The following is a 15,735-nucleotide window of genomic DNA, read 5'->3' on the forward strand; positions in this document are numbered from 1 at the left end:
ATCGTATTATATTAAAGGCTGTAATGAAAATGATTCTTAAATAAACTGTTATTAGCAGTTTCATTTTACAAGCATATATAGTCCATTATTACAATTTATTAACACATTTTAAGCCAAAATAGCGAAATTGTTAACATAGCTGACTTGGAGTTTTTTTCTGTTTGAATTCTAGACAATTAATCCTTAATGAATAAACCTGTAAGTATAGGCATTTACTAAACTGCTTGTGACCATTAACTCCTTCATTGATATACACTGTTCCATCTAAAGCACATGTATGACATTTACTTATTTGTGAGTTACGACATTCATGTATTAAAGGTGACTGGTCTTAAGTAATGAATATGGTGCAAAATAAATAATATATATTACCTCAGTTTCACTTCCTGTCAGGCTCATGTCTGAGACATGGCATGTCATAAGAGTCATTCTTGTCCAAGCAGTTTTTGATTATAATTTGTGTTATTTATGTGTGTGATTGTAAAATATGATCTGTGACAAAATCCCCCTATTTTGTGTTTACCAGGCCCCCTGTTATATTCTGTTTGAGCATTTGGTACTATTTCACTTATTTTGTTTGCCGAACTAATCACTGAACACCAACCACCCTCCTGGCTCGTTAAGTTGAAACAAACCACAAGAATGCAGTGTTCTGTTTGTGTGGCCGCCGTTCATATAGCCGAATGCCATGTGGTGAAGAAAACGGCGGCAATCTTGTCACACAAACACAGGCAGCGGGACTTGGTCGTCGAGTGCCTGGAACTCTGAGGCGGCCACTCGACGACCCGAACACCGGTCAAAACACACGAACGCCTGCTTCTGGTTGCGGCAAGCTAGGAGAACCTGGTTCGACGGTTCATTCGACTAAAACTACCGAACCATTACTATAGTATTAGCCAGGGGATTCATTCACATTTTTGATGGTTTCACTGATTTCCGTTCGGATGAAAACTCACGAATTAGACCGACCACTACAGCTAAAATCATGGAACTATTTCTGGACAGACTTATTCAGAGCGGTCGGTCAAATCCTTCAACCCCATGGCGATTTGACTGTATTCATTGGATCTAAGCGCTTTTCGGATATATTGGGTGCTCAGATCCAAGCTATCTGGGGATATGTAGAGTATGGGTGTTCAGTTATGTGAAATATGATTTTATGCATCTTAAAGTGTTTTGTGAATTTTATAACAGTGAAATATTTTCTGAACCTGGAGATAATTAAGTTTACTACAGCCACTTAACCCAATTATCTCCAGGATAGATAGGGGGGATTATACTGTTTGTGTGGGAGTGTTTTACATTGTAACTATATACTTTGCTTGGGGACTTGTATAAAAGGCCAATCTGTGGCCTCCATTAAACAGATCGCTTTATCCCTTCATGAAGTCTTGGCTCATGTTTGGCGGATTGGGAGTTATAATCACTACACCTTCTGCTATACTTGGATTTCGGGAGATTCAGCACCAATATACTCAGCTGGAGTATAGGGGATCCGTTACATGATCTATTTGCCTTACAGAAATATCATACTTCTATAATACTTGCTGCCCCTATGCAGAATTAAACAACTTCACTTATTCATATTATTTAATTTTCAAGGATTACCTTTAGATTGTAAGCTCATGGGCTATCAAGCAAAGTACTCTGTATAAAGGATCTTCAGAGACTATATCTCATGTTCAGGGCTCTCGTTACTGTTTGTATTGGTCTGTTTATATTGTATAGTCTTTTTAAATTGTACAGTGGTTAATCTGCAGTGGTTCTGGGGATTATAGTGTCCCTTTAATGTGAGGTAAATTAGATCTTAGTGCAACAAATAATATACTAGATTGACTACTTACAACCAGATGAGGATGATGATGGGCACTGGTCTGGTGCAGAACAGACTTTCTGACGGCTGTTTGTAACTGTTGTCACAAAAGTCAATGTTCTGGCGGAACGTGAAGCAGCTCCATTTTTTGGGCCCCTTGCACAGCTCAAAGTCTGGGCCCCCAGGGCCTGATGGTGAGTGTGCCCATAAGGCCCACCCATAAGCCCACCTACATGTTCCACCCATGAGTTCACTCACAGGGAGTGGATTGAGTAAGGGATGTGTTACGTGTTAGTGTAGAGGATCTAAAGTGTGTGCCTATGGAATGTAGTGTATAGGGATACCAGTTTGTGTAGGTGATGCAGTTTGTGTAAAACCAAGAAAAAAGTATATACACTAGAGGTGAAAAAAAACGTATAACTGGAAGTGATCCCAGATGTACTTCACAGCCACCTAAGAAAATATACACATATACAAAGAAGTGGAAATCACCCAGAATAAGTTTGAATGTAATATATAATATAGAATGACCTGTATTTAAGTAGACTCTCCAGGCATATGCTCTGTATAAACAAATCAGATAGCTAACATAGCGTAAAATAGTATATTATAAGGATGTGAATAAATGTGATATGAATGCACTCACAAACGGATGAGAGAATCAGGCCTTTCACTCACTCAGGGGTACTGTGATGAATATCAGATGTAATATCTTCCAACCAGATATGTAAGATAAGAAAATCAAATATAGTGAAGTACGTTTAAAATAATATATAACACATTTATTGGTCGCACTTACACTTTAGTATAAAAACAGCGTGTCTCCAAATAATTATGGACTCCTGGATAGACGTTCTTCCAAAGTATACACAGTAGGAGTCTGGGAGAAGCGATTAGAGAACAGCAGAACATAAAATAAACACACATAAATAAAAAAAGTTCACAAGGAATAAATCCAACGCGTTTCGTCCGGTAAGATGCTGGACTTCTTCAGGGATGTCTTGGGGTTCGTCCTTGTGAGTTTTTATAGCTTGTATAATCTCCAAATCATCCGGACAGCTGATAACTCCGCATGCGTTCCAGTCGTGGAACGCAAAAGAAGCGCCGAATGTCCGGAATTCTTGATTAGTAGTTCCGGGTTAAAGGACGCATGCGCGTATCACGCGCATGCGTGAACAAAGAGTACCGCAACCTGAGAGGGACACAAAACATATGGCGAAAGCGCCTGAAATTCTGCTTAATCGAAAAAGCCAAATTGGTGTGATAACACTAGAACCACCAATGTTTATTAAGGGACAAAGATATAAGAAATAAATATATATAAATATATATATATATTATGAATGTAAGGGATACAGAACGGAGCTACTAAATAGCTAAATTAAAAAATCTATTAAAATAATTTAATTAATTAAATAAAATGGGAATGTTATAAAGTAGACTCTCTGATTCATTATACATATGGTGGTCTGATGTATCCTACCAAGAAACTGTATATTATGTAGCCATATATATCCATTTATTATGTATAGAATATAATTACCTAACCACACAATAAAAAAGTGATAACCATTAAAGCCCAACATATTCATGTAAACATGATCTATTTGTTATACATACGTAAATATACATACGTAACTCATTATGAGAAACACAAAGAAACCAGAGTTATTTAAATGAGACCTAATAGGTAAATTTCTTGATTTAATCCCAAATCCAAAGTTTTGAGGTTGAAAATCCACGAGGCTTTCTTTTTAACTAACTCCTGCATTTTGTCTCCTCCCCTCCATCCCAACTGTACAGAGTCAATTCCAAAAGCTTGGAAAGTATTCCAACAAAACAAAGGGCATGAATTGCAGTGTTTTGGTACACTGTGATCAAGCCTATTTTTCTTTATATTATTGAAATGTTCCAAGATTCTAGTATGCAGTTTTCTGGATGTTCGGCCCACGTATTGGGCCCCACAGCCACATTGCAACAAATAAATAACAAAGGAAGAAGAGCAATGAACATGTTTTTTAATAATATAAGTTTTTTAGGATAAGTACCCACAAAATCCTTAATTTTCCTTTTTTGGTGTCTGCAAGTTGAACAATGGCCACAGCTGTAGATGCCCTGTATCTGGTTTTTAAAAAAATTATTGCCGGGAGGTGTAATAGGTAGTAAACTGGGTGCCAATTTGTTTTTTAGATTAGTAGATTTTTTATAGATGACCATTGGAAAATCAGGTAGCATGTGTTTTAAGATATCATCTCTTTTCAAGATGTACCAATGTCTTTTGAGTACTTTTTCTATCTGTTTTGCTTGAGAGTTGAATTGGGTTATGAAGGCAAATTCAAATCTATTATTCATATCTTTATTTTTGTTTTGTTTTTATTATTATGTGTGAATCTATTTTTATTTTTTTGTTGTCGAACTGTTATATGGTCATCTTCCTTTTTATTTTTATCCTTCAGAAACACTGCTCTATCAGTGTTTAGTATCTCAATTTCTGTCTTTTCCATATTTTTAATGTCATAGCCCTTATCTGCGTATCTTTGTTTTATAATTGTGGATTGTTCCAGGAAAACCTGGTTATCTGTGCAATTTCTTCTAAGTCTAGTTAACTGACTTTTGGGAATGTTTGAGAGCCAAGGACGATGGTGACTGCTTGAATATTCTATAGCTGTATTACAGTCAGTGGGCTTAAAATAGGTTTTTGTTTTTAACTGATTTTGTTCTACGTATATGGTTAAATCCAGAAAGTTTATGGTGGAAATGTTAGACTCGTAAGTGAATTTTAAGTTATAATCATTATTGTTGACTTGACTCAAAAATGAATCTAGATCTTTTTTAGTACCATCCCAGATGATTAGCACATCGTCGATGAAGCGTCGCCATAAGACCAAACAGCCCCCGTTTTGATAGCCCAATCTGATGTGCTGCTGTTCCCAATGGGACACATACAGATTTGCAAAACTGGGGGCAAATTTAGTACCCATGGCGACGCCACATCTCTGGAGAAAAAATTGTTCATTGAACCAAAAAAAGTTCCTGGTAAGAACGAATTGAATACAATTAATCAAAAAATTGATCTGGGTGTCCTGTAAATCTTGTTGCAGCTTAAGTATATCTTGAATACAGGCAATGCCTTTCAAATGCGGAATATTTGAATATAAAGCAGTAATGTCCGCAGTAGCTAGAATATATGAAGACTTCCATTGTATTGATTGTAACTCCTGTAAAATATGTTTTGTGTCTTTGATGAAGGTATTTTGTAGAGGCACATATGGCTGTAAGAAAAAATCCACATATTCAGATAAATTACAGGATAAGGAGTTAATTCCACTAATAATGGGGCGGCCGGGGGGTTGTTCTATATTCTTGTGGATCTTTGGTAGGAAATAAAAGACTGCCACTTTACAGTTAGGGTTGTAAATGAATTTAAATTCATCTTGGTTAATCACCTGTTTTTTCCAAACCAGTTGTTAATAATGTATTTAATTCTACCAAAAATTCACAAGTAGGGTTTTTTTTCCAAAATTTGATATGTATTTGAGTCATTCAAAATGTTATAGGCCTTCTGTAAATAATAAGATTTGTTCATAATCACAATTCCACCTCCCTTATCAGCCTCCTTTATAACTAGGTTGTGATTTTCTGTTAAAGATTTTAATGCAGCTTTTTCTATGCGAGTGAGATTTGGTTTAAATTTGAGGTCAGCGATTTTATTGAGATCCTCTTGGACTAGATCGTTAAATACTTCTAAAAATTTACTTTTAGCTGCCCAAGGGAAAAAGTTGGATTTAGGTTTTAAGGAAGTATGTATAAATGTTGGTTTATCATTTGTAGTCTCATTATCATTATTAATTTTATAACAGGACAGGAGGCTTCATATTTTGCATAATCTTTCTTTACTAAAACTCCAGCAGCACAGGTTTAACAATAAAGTTTAGTGAAAAAAACATTGCCATAGGGTATAAAAGGCCCTTCCTCTTGCATCATTTCCTTTTTCTTTGCTGCTCCAGTCAGACAGGTCAGAGTATTTTATTCTCTGGTATTTAATTTACATTTACACTGTCAGAGTTTCCTTTCTCTGCTCATTCTTACTACTGAATTTACATTTACTCTGTCAGAGTGTCCTTTCTCTGCTCATACTTAATATTGAATTTACATTTACACTGTCAGGGCTTCTTTTTCTCTGCTCATTCTTACTACTGAATTTACATTTACACTGTCAGAGCTTCCTTTCTCTGCTCATTCTTACTATGGAATTTACATTTACTCTGTCAGAGCTTCCTTTCTCTGCTCATTCTTACTATGGAATCTACATTTACTCTGTCAGAGCTGCCTTTCTCTGCTCATACTTACTACTGAATTTACATTTACACTGTCAGAGCTTCCTTACTCTGCTCATACTTACTGTTGAATTTACATTTACTCTGTCAGAGCTTCCTTTCTCTGCTCATTCTTACTATGGAATTTACATTTACTCTGTCAGAATCTTGTATTCTCTGCCCATTCTTACTATGGTTTTACATTCACACTGTGTTTGATGGATTGTCTCTATATTTGATTATCACTATTTATTTTCTTAAATTTTTCCCTTTCTCCCCTATATCCCCACCTATACTACCTTTGCTTCCCTCTCACTATCTCCCTGTCATTCATTTCGCGATCGCGGCAAGTTACCACGATCGCGCTTATGAAACCAGGGACTGGGGCATTGGTTAGGGTCAGCAGGAGGGGGAGTGTGGGAATCCGCGTTACCGGCATTAAGATTTGCACGCGAACGGCGGCCATTTTGGGTATCGCAGACCGCGAGATCCAGGTCCGCCAGCCACCTTCCCAGACCGTGATTCACACGGTCTGGAATGCTCTCATTTCTCCTACAGGGTTTTTCAATATATATATGTGTGTGTGTATATATATATGCATTAGGTTAGCTCAATGGGCTAATACACTAGCAGTACACTGTCCATATCTTATGGTTCACAGGTTCTATCCCCACTGAAGTAGATAAAATAGGAATCACCTATTTGGGTAACCACAGAATGTGTTCACGGTTTTATATCTTGTGATCTATTAATTTCTGTGTATTTTTCGTATCCACGCTGGCGGGCCGCAACTGCTAGCCGTGCTGTCGTTTTGGCGCGAACGGCGGCCATCTTAGATCTCGCACCTGCGAGACCCACGACTGCCATTTGCGCCCCTAGCGGTTATGACTCACACGTTGGATATGTATAGTTAAGTATTTCCATTAAACAATAATTTACTGTGGAACATTGCTGATAACAAACTGCACTGTACATTAGCCATTACACTGCTGCAGAGTGTCTATACAGAGGTGACCCCTCCCAGTTGGGGGTGAACCCCACTCACGCTCCTGCCAATACCATAACAGGTGTGACCCCCTATGCTGGGTGACCCCCAAGCGGAGCCATACAGCACTCGGTGCAGGATTTATTCAGGGGTGACCCCCCTTTCAGATGGGGTGACCCCCCTCAGGCTCAAAGAGACACAGTGCACGCAGGTTCAACATCCTGCCATACACTAACAAGATGACTCTATGCAGTGAATATTGGACACCCACACTACGACTGGGGTGATCCACGAACCTCCTTACCAAGGAATGAGGAAATTGCAAATGTACAGGCCCCACAATTCATATATTGTTGGGTGAACCCCAAACCAAACAGGCCCTCCACCCTTGACGGGTGCGGCCCACTTATACGACCGCTCATCCCGGTCGCACAGAGGGTGACCCCCTCTTCAGGCCACTCGACCCCATGCGACCTGAGGGTCTCGGGTCAGATAACACTGGGTGACCCCCAGTCATTAGTGGAAGCCGACTGTACTACTACTCACGTACTTCAGTACCTGACATTCTCCTGTCTTTCACAGAGAGGAATACTCCACTACTTCATGTTGAGTGACTCACCACAATCACCACCATCTGACTTCCAGTCAATGATAAATTCGGCGGTGGCTGCTTCAGTGGAGAAGGCTATTGCCACTGGTGCAGATCCCGAAAACAGACACCGACACCGCAACGGCCACTGAAACGGAAGACACTGACTTCCTTACAGAAGTCCCCAGATTAAAACTATCCAAACGTTATTTTCTGTGCACTTTATTATTGGGGCGACCCCCCTTACTACTGGGGTGACCCCCACACTCAAAGATGTGCATTTACCAACGGATTACTGTGCACTTTTTTATTGGGGTGACCCCTTTATAGGAGGCGACCCCCACAGGCTCAAGTGTCACAGTACAAGCAGGCTCATCCCCTGCTATATCATTAAGAGTCACAGTGCAAGCAGGCTCATCCCCTGCTACATCATTAAGAGTCACAGTGCAAGCAGGCTCATCCCCTGCTATACAATTAAGAGTCACAGTACAAGCAGGCTCACCCCCTGCTATATCATTAAGAGTCACAGTGCAAGCAGGCTCATCCCCTGCTATATCATTAAGAGTCACAGTGCAAGCAGGCTCATCCCCTGCTATACAATTAAGAGTCACAGTACAAGCAGGCTCACCCCCTGCTATATCATTAAGAGTCACAGTGCAAGCAGGTTCATCCCCTGCTATATCATTAAGAGTCACAGTGCAAGCAGGCTCATCCCCTGCTATATCATTAAGAGTCGCAGTGCACGCAGGCTCACCCCCTGCTATATCATATGTATATATGACTCTATGCATGGTACCCAGAATACGACTAGGGTGATCCACATACTCCTCACTGAGGAAGGGGAAAAATTTTGCAGTAATCAGACTCCAACACTCGTCTGCGGACTTCTGTGCACTTTATTATTGGGATGAACCCCTTTACTACTGGGGTTATTCCCCCACTCGCAGATGCGCATTCCACATGGAACTATGGCCGGAGGTGCTCTAGGTGTCCTAACACATTTACTCATGTACCTATTCCATATATATATATATATAGATATATATACTCAACAGACGGAAAGGTCAACAGACGACCTCTCACTCAAGACTTTCAGCCTAGGTTAATTGCAGTGGCAACCTCAATGCAGACAACAATCCCCGATAGGCTGGGTCAGGGTCTTGCATAGACTGTGAACCATGGTACCCCATCTGCCTATGAATTCATGAGCTACTAGGCCCGGGGCCAAGCACCCATATACAAAGGACAAGTGCAAGTATTCCATCACGGACTCTCCAAATAATTACATCAAGCCTGGGAACAGAACCTCGATGTGCCGGAAAGTTATCCAAACAACATATTAAGGAAATCTCCGGAGACTCCACGGATTTGACCGCTACACGGTCAGACAACACACAGAGATCGACGAAATGGGGGTTGCCAGGCCTTCATCCACGATCTATACAATTGTAGCCAAAAAACCTAGGACAAGGAGACTGTGTGTTCGACTCCGGGTCGCACGCCCTCACTCACTTCACCCCAACAACAGAACATTACTGAGAAACAGCTATACTCTTACATTTCTCCGGTTTCAACGCTCTCATGGTGTAACCATGGGCAGCGGTCTACCTTATTATGAAATAAGGAAGCTACCTCTACTTGAGTAGAGAGGCTAGAATACTCCGGATGGCCGAAGGATAGGACACAGGATTCCTCTATACTCCTGGGCTGAACGACCCAGTAGGGTAACTTAGCTCAATGAACTAATGCTTAATCTGGATACCTGGTTGACCATTGGGGGTCGAAGTCCACATCTTCCAGTACCACCCCTCTATGGGTACTGGAGGACCACAAATCTCACATATGAGGAAACTTACTTATTTCCAAGAAGCGCTGGGCATTCGCTCCAGACGTCACTGATTAACTCAGGGATAATTTTATGCTCACAGTAGTCGGGAGACTACCATTCTGGCACCATCCTACAGCTTCCCCACACCTAGGTGGGTTCAATCATTAGGATTGGACGGACACATACCCGTCCAGGATAGTCACACCAGGGACCCATTTGTCCATTTTGTTTTTTCATCGACGGGACCAAACAAATCAATTCACATGTCTATCATTAAGGTACGACCCATGGTACCCAAGAATCCTTTATAACCGGTCATGGCGCCCTTTGCCACAAGGGAATCCACTACCTCACCTATCTAGACTACAAGAAGTTACTTACTACACACGTAATCGACAATCAGTCTCTAGGGCTGGAAGGCTCGCTGCACATACCCCTACCAGAGAACCATGATCTGGAGAAAAGACGGCCGGCGTCGAGATTACCGACAACCTACAGCTAGCCTGGGACAGATCCGATAGTTGTATTCTACTACATTTGGACAATATCGCGGCAACTGACTACACAAAACACCTGGACGGAGTCTGGTATCGGACTCTAATAATATCGGAGGACATTTACCATTTCTAAATTACACGCAAGGTTACCCTACGACTAGGGTTCCCTCAGAAGATTACCTGTTTCGTGACAACGGGACTCCTTGGTCACCATCGCATGACGGAGATCTGGGTGACACGCAACTCGCCACTACAGCAGAATCGAAGGGGCTCCTGATCCTATTGACTCCATTCTGGGCTATCCACTGCCCTTCCACTGTCTCCCTTTTACGGACAACCCACAAGATACCATCGGAGACTTTGGCGGCTCATGTTCCACGACAGGACTTTTCGTATTCTGCGAGGCGTCATACGCTCCAGAACCAGTATCGGAATACACTCGGTTATGGGTCTTAGTCGTGGTTCTCTCTATTCCTACGGGTTTGTCCTATGGATTTGGATATTCACTTCAACTAACCCTTGAGGAATCTCACAATCGAGACAGCCTCTCTCTCTCCCTTTGTATACTATACCTTTCACACCAGTTATAGCCACCACCTTACCGAGTGGGCACGTTGACCATTGCTCATATGGTTGCGGTGATCAATTGGTTATCATTCATTCGGGTCATGGATGCGTCTTAGACATCCACGACGCATCTTCCTTCGCCGATGTTCATTGGCCGGGTCACGAGAAGAGAATTTCAGGGTGTTCTACTTCCTCGGACTCTTCACACATCCTGTGTTGTTCCATAGCGTTAAAAATGCAAAATATGAAGCCTCCTGTCCTGTTATAAAATTGTAGATTATGCTAGCGCAGTGTACCTATAATCTTAATTTATTAAGAAAAGGAGGCGAGTATTTTCCCACCCTGCTTTTTCCCTCCCTAATTACCATTCCTTGGGTTGTACTTCAATAAAAGATTTGAATTCAGGGGGTGTGGTTATCTCCTTATTACGTGGTTTATTTCATATCACATCTTGAAATTACGACTGCTATCTGTTATGATTTCCTAATACATACAATTTGACTATATTAATGTCTCTATCATAGCTACCTATTTCGGTTAAAATATTCTTCTCTCATCTGATAAATTCCTTTTACGTAAAGTACTACGGAATAAACTGGCGTTTTATAAACGGTAATATTGATTATGCTAATAATAATAATAATGAGGACAAACAGTTCATTTCCAAATCCCTTTCACGTCTTTTGTTTCTTTTCAGTTTGATTCTTCTTCATGGATCAATACATGGGATCGTCTTCGCACTCTACGACAATCTTCCAGTCGGGATTTGGATCATTTACAGTCTGATTCTTCGTCGTTATCATTATTTATTGTAATAGCAGGATATGTTTATGATTATCTCGCACCAAAGAAAGAGGAAATGATGCAAGAGGAAGGGCCTTTTATACCCTATGGCAATGTTTTTTTCACTAAACTTTATTGTTAAACCTGTGCTGCTGGAGTTTTAGTAAAGAAAGATTATGCAAAATACTCGCCTCCTGTCCTTAATACAATTAAGATTATAGGTACACTGCGCTAGCATAATCTACAATTGTGTCAATAGGATTGGTATCATCTGGTTCATTATTAGTTGTGTTTAGATCTTTTCCTTTAAAAAATATTTTTAATGTTAATTTCCTCAAGAATTTTTGATTGTCTAAATAAAGGTTGAAAGGTTGAAAGGATTGCAGTTGGAAGCAGGGGCAAAATGTAAACCCTTCTTCAACAATAACAATTCTTGTGGGGATAGGACTGTATCTGATAAATTGTAGATTATGCTAGCTTTAGTGTACCTATAATCTTAATTTTATTAATGACAGGAGGCGAGTATTTGCTTAAGTCTCTCTTTACTAGAACTCCACAGCAGCACAGAAAAACAACCAATCAGAAAAAAGTTAGGTACTATAAAACTCCCCTCCCCATGCATCATTTCCTCTTTCAAGCTGCGACAAAACAGAATAAAAGGCAGAGAACATCATGGGGAAGAAACAAAGTCCTAGATACGATGAATATAATGATGTCCACCATCCGAGAGTAACCGTCAAACTAGATAGATAGTGGTGATGGACTGTAAACTGAAACGAGAGAAAAACAGAATCGAACAGGTTGATTATCCAATGAAATGTACTCTGAATAAACATGTAGGTACCCAATGTAGCAACCAAAATGAACCTTAATATGTAGATATCCCAACCGTACTTATGAAAAAACACAGACATAAGGAACAAGCAACAGGTAGCAGAGACAACAAACAGAGTTGCATACGTACCTGATAATCTAAACTATAACATTAAACAAGGGAGGGACAAGAATGGGTGGGAAATACTCGCCTCCTGTCATTAATAAAATTAAGATTATAGGTACACTAACGCTAGCATAATCTACAATTTTATAACATGACAGGAGGCTTCTTATTTGCTGTTTCAACGCTCAGTTCACCAATCCAACGCTGTTTGTGTCGCTGGTACCTATGTCAGGAGATATCACAATAATCCTAATTGGACTTACCAACTGCTACAAACGACAGAAGACGGATCAATGAAGATGCCATCCACTGATAGATCCATTGTACATGGTGTTGTAACCTGTTTCCTAGCAGTCGGTCCATGAGCTGGCAAGCTGACCTATCAGCCAGTTTCCTGTAGTTGTAAAATATCGAAGGTCATTTTCGGACTTAGGGCCGCGAGAAGAAACTGCCACCATGTCTCACTTGATCCGTAAGGTGGTACCTCCGATCGTGCCAGGGTCATCCGGAGATGTGGCCTTGCAGGGAGATCTCCAATCTCAAGGAATGCGCCTAAGTCCACCACCAATATCGCAATACAACCGAGTAGAATCTTTCGTTCCCTCCTGGTCTACCCGGTGAGATGTCTCATCCGAGAATGAATGTATAATGCAGGCAAAGGTGTGGTCAAACTAGCCATATCCGAAGTGAATCCAATATTCCAAATGGACTTTGTAATCCCCGGCTGCAGTAAGGAAAAGACTCCAAAAGGACGTCTATTCAGGGTTCCGAACTGAAATTGTATGGAGGAACGGTGGTCGACTATTCTGGGAATAGTGAATCCCAGAAAATTACAAAGGGATGGGAAGCGTAAACCTGAGTGTAGAGTTCCATCCAGAGATGTCATCGTCTAAGAGCGAAAGATGTACAGATCCAATGTGATTGGGACCTGTAAACCACAAAGAGTCCTCACGTGCTGTAGTGAGCAAGCGAAATACTCCGATTACCGTAGCACGATCTTGATCCATGCCTGCCCTGTCAAAATTTGTGTAGGGGTTCCTGGTATACACGCCCCTACAAGATAGGGTAAAATACAGTGAGACCCTTAGGTCCCTGTACCCCTGACTGTCCAGACACGTAACTTCCCAGAGTAGACCCAGGTCAAGGGACCCAGGAATGTGAGTTTAATAATCGAATTCAAAGTCTCCCTATAGAGGAATACCTCCCTTCTTAGCTTGGAGTCCCGCGAACACATAGCGTTCTCCAATGCGCAGGCATGGTGTAAAGTCCTTCCGTCCAAGACAGGTGACACCCGAGAGCAGACAGCGAAAAAGGAAGGGTCTAGCATCAGCCGTCCGACATGTGGTGTCCTGCTAGAGAATGTCGGCAGCCCCATCTGAGTCTGCTACCATCCTGAGCCGTACTCCAGCGGTATGACGTGACCCGATATTGATGTCCGTGTAGGAGTCGGGGCACACCAAGCACCTCCATAGAGTCTCGTAGGTCTCTTTAATGGTAGTTGAAAAGTGGGAAGCGCGACTCCAAAACAAAAGGTTCTCATGAGGGACATAGAGTATAGACGGAGGGTCCCCCATCTCCGAACCCTGAACACCAGGTAAGTGCTCTGAGGGGGTGGTGCAGTCCTTCCATATAATCCCAAGATCATAATGACCGGGGGACTGAAGACAACCGGGGTTTCCGGTCTTACCATGCAATCCATGCGTACGGTTTACCTTCAGACCGGGTAGTAGGTCTTTCCTAGTCTTGTTACCCGAGCAAGGCAGTGCCTGTTTGCTCCATGAAGGTCTCCATATCTCATGTCATCTTGATATGGGAGAAACTGAGTATGTTCGCAATGACCTGGATATCCGAAACAGAAAGCAATTCTCCATTTATATGGTGCAGAATATACCAAAACCTGCACCCCAGGAGTGTGTGTAAATAAGTGGGATTCTCCTCCCGTTATACCTCTGAGTATTTCCCGCGAGTGGTACAGTGGTTCGGATCCAGCAGATCCATTACAGGAGATAAAACAGAGGGATCCATTCAAAAAATGTATATCTTGCATGACCAGGCAGGCCTCTAGAACGAAATCAGTGGCACGGACGTCAGATCTAATTGAATGCAGGAGGGACGCCCCTCTAAGCAGTCCTCAAAGTCTTGCCTAGGTACAAGCCTGTGTAAAGAACAAATGGACGGCATCGTAGAGCGTCGAGTGTATGAGAGAGCTGCGCTCTCCAATAATGTGATTGAATTCCGTGGTAGCGTCTGGCTGATAGCCTGAGAGGGCCGCACCCGTTAATAACCAAACAGTAGAGTCTACATCTGGGACCGGTTCTCTCTATGAGAATGTGGCACTCCAAACATATCCTCTGTATCCAGCCCAGTATCCGGTTGAGGTTGAGGGAGGGCTGTGCCCTCTAATAACAAATCAGTGTCCAGTTCTGTATATGAGATGGGTTCGCACTCTGTTCCTGAAAACCAAATATTCTCGGATCGAGGTGATGGAGGGCCGCACCCTCCTGCGAACCAAACCAGAGTCCCTTAGAGACCCAGGGCGACCAACTGCAGGGTACACCAATGACTAATATCAGCATAAGGCTGAGGGCAACCTTTGGAAACAATGATGGAAAACTACCAACTGACCGCCCGGATCCCGTGCGTGCGCGCGGGATCCAGGATGACCGTTGGTAGCCTGAGGAAAGCTGGAGACGTTCTCCGCAATCCACGAGCACCCGGGAGGTCGAGGAGGTCAAGTCAGGCCTCTCGACGACCCGAGTGAAAGGAAAAAGAAGGCACGAAAACAAAAACAATAATAAACCTAGATAAGAATGAATACGTAACTTCTATCCCGGATAGAAGGCAAATAGCCGGCCGGAAGTCAAGACAAGTAAGCCCCACTGAACAGAGCCAGGAGTTAACCTACGCAGGAATAACTACCGATATCTAAATGGGTACCGGGAGGTAGGTAGAGAGTTATTTGTTAAAGACAAGGAAACACCGCAGCATCCTGTAGGTGTCTGATTAGCGGTCCTTGCCTGTGTGAAGGTCTCCTTGGAGATGTGCCATCGCCGGTCTGGTGTAAACCGCGGATGTGTGCCCTGGTCTTCATAAGAAACCTTGCCCTTCAGGCATGAGGTTTAGGGCCTTCATCCTTCCCACCAAACTCAGATGGCCGTATACTGGTGTCCTCTCGGATAGTATTGTAGTGGTGCTTGCCTGGACACCTGCCCATCTCCATGTAACTGGTGGGTACTGGGTTTTCCTCAGTAATATTCTCCCAGGCCTGCGGCCAAAGGGGTTCGGCACCAATAGAGAAGGCCCGTCAGAAGGGCAGAGGCCCAGCAGGCCAAACGAATGGACACAGAATCGTTGGCTGGGTAAATAGGCACAGACATAGCAGGTCATTCAAATAGGCACATACATAGCAGGCCAATA

This window comes from Pelobates fuscus, chromosome 1 (genome assembly GCF_036172605.1).
Source record: "Pelobates fuscus isolate aPelFus1 chromosome 1, aPelFus1.pri, whole genome shotgun sequence".
Lineage (NCBI taxonomy): Eukaryota > Metazoa > Chordata > Amphibia > Anura > Pelobatidae > Pelobates > Pelobates fuscus.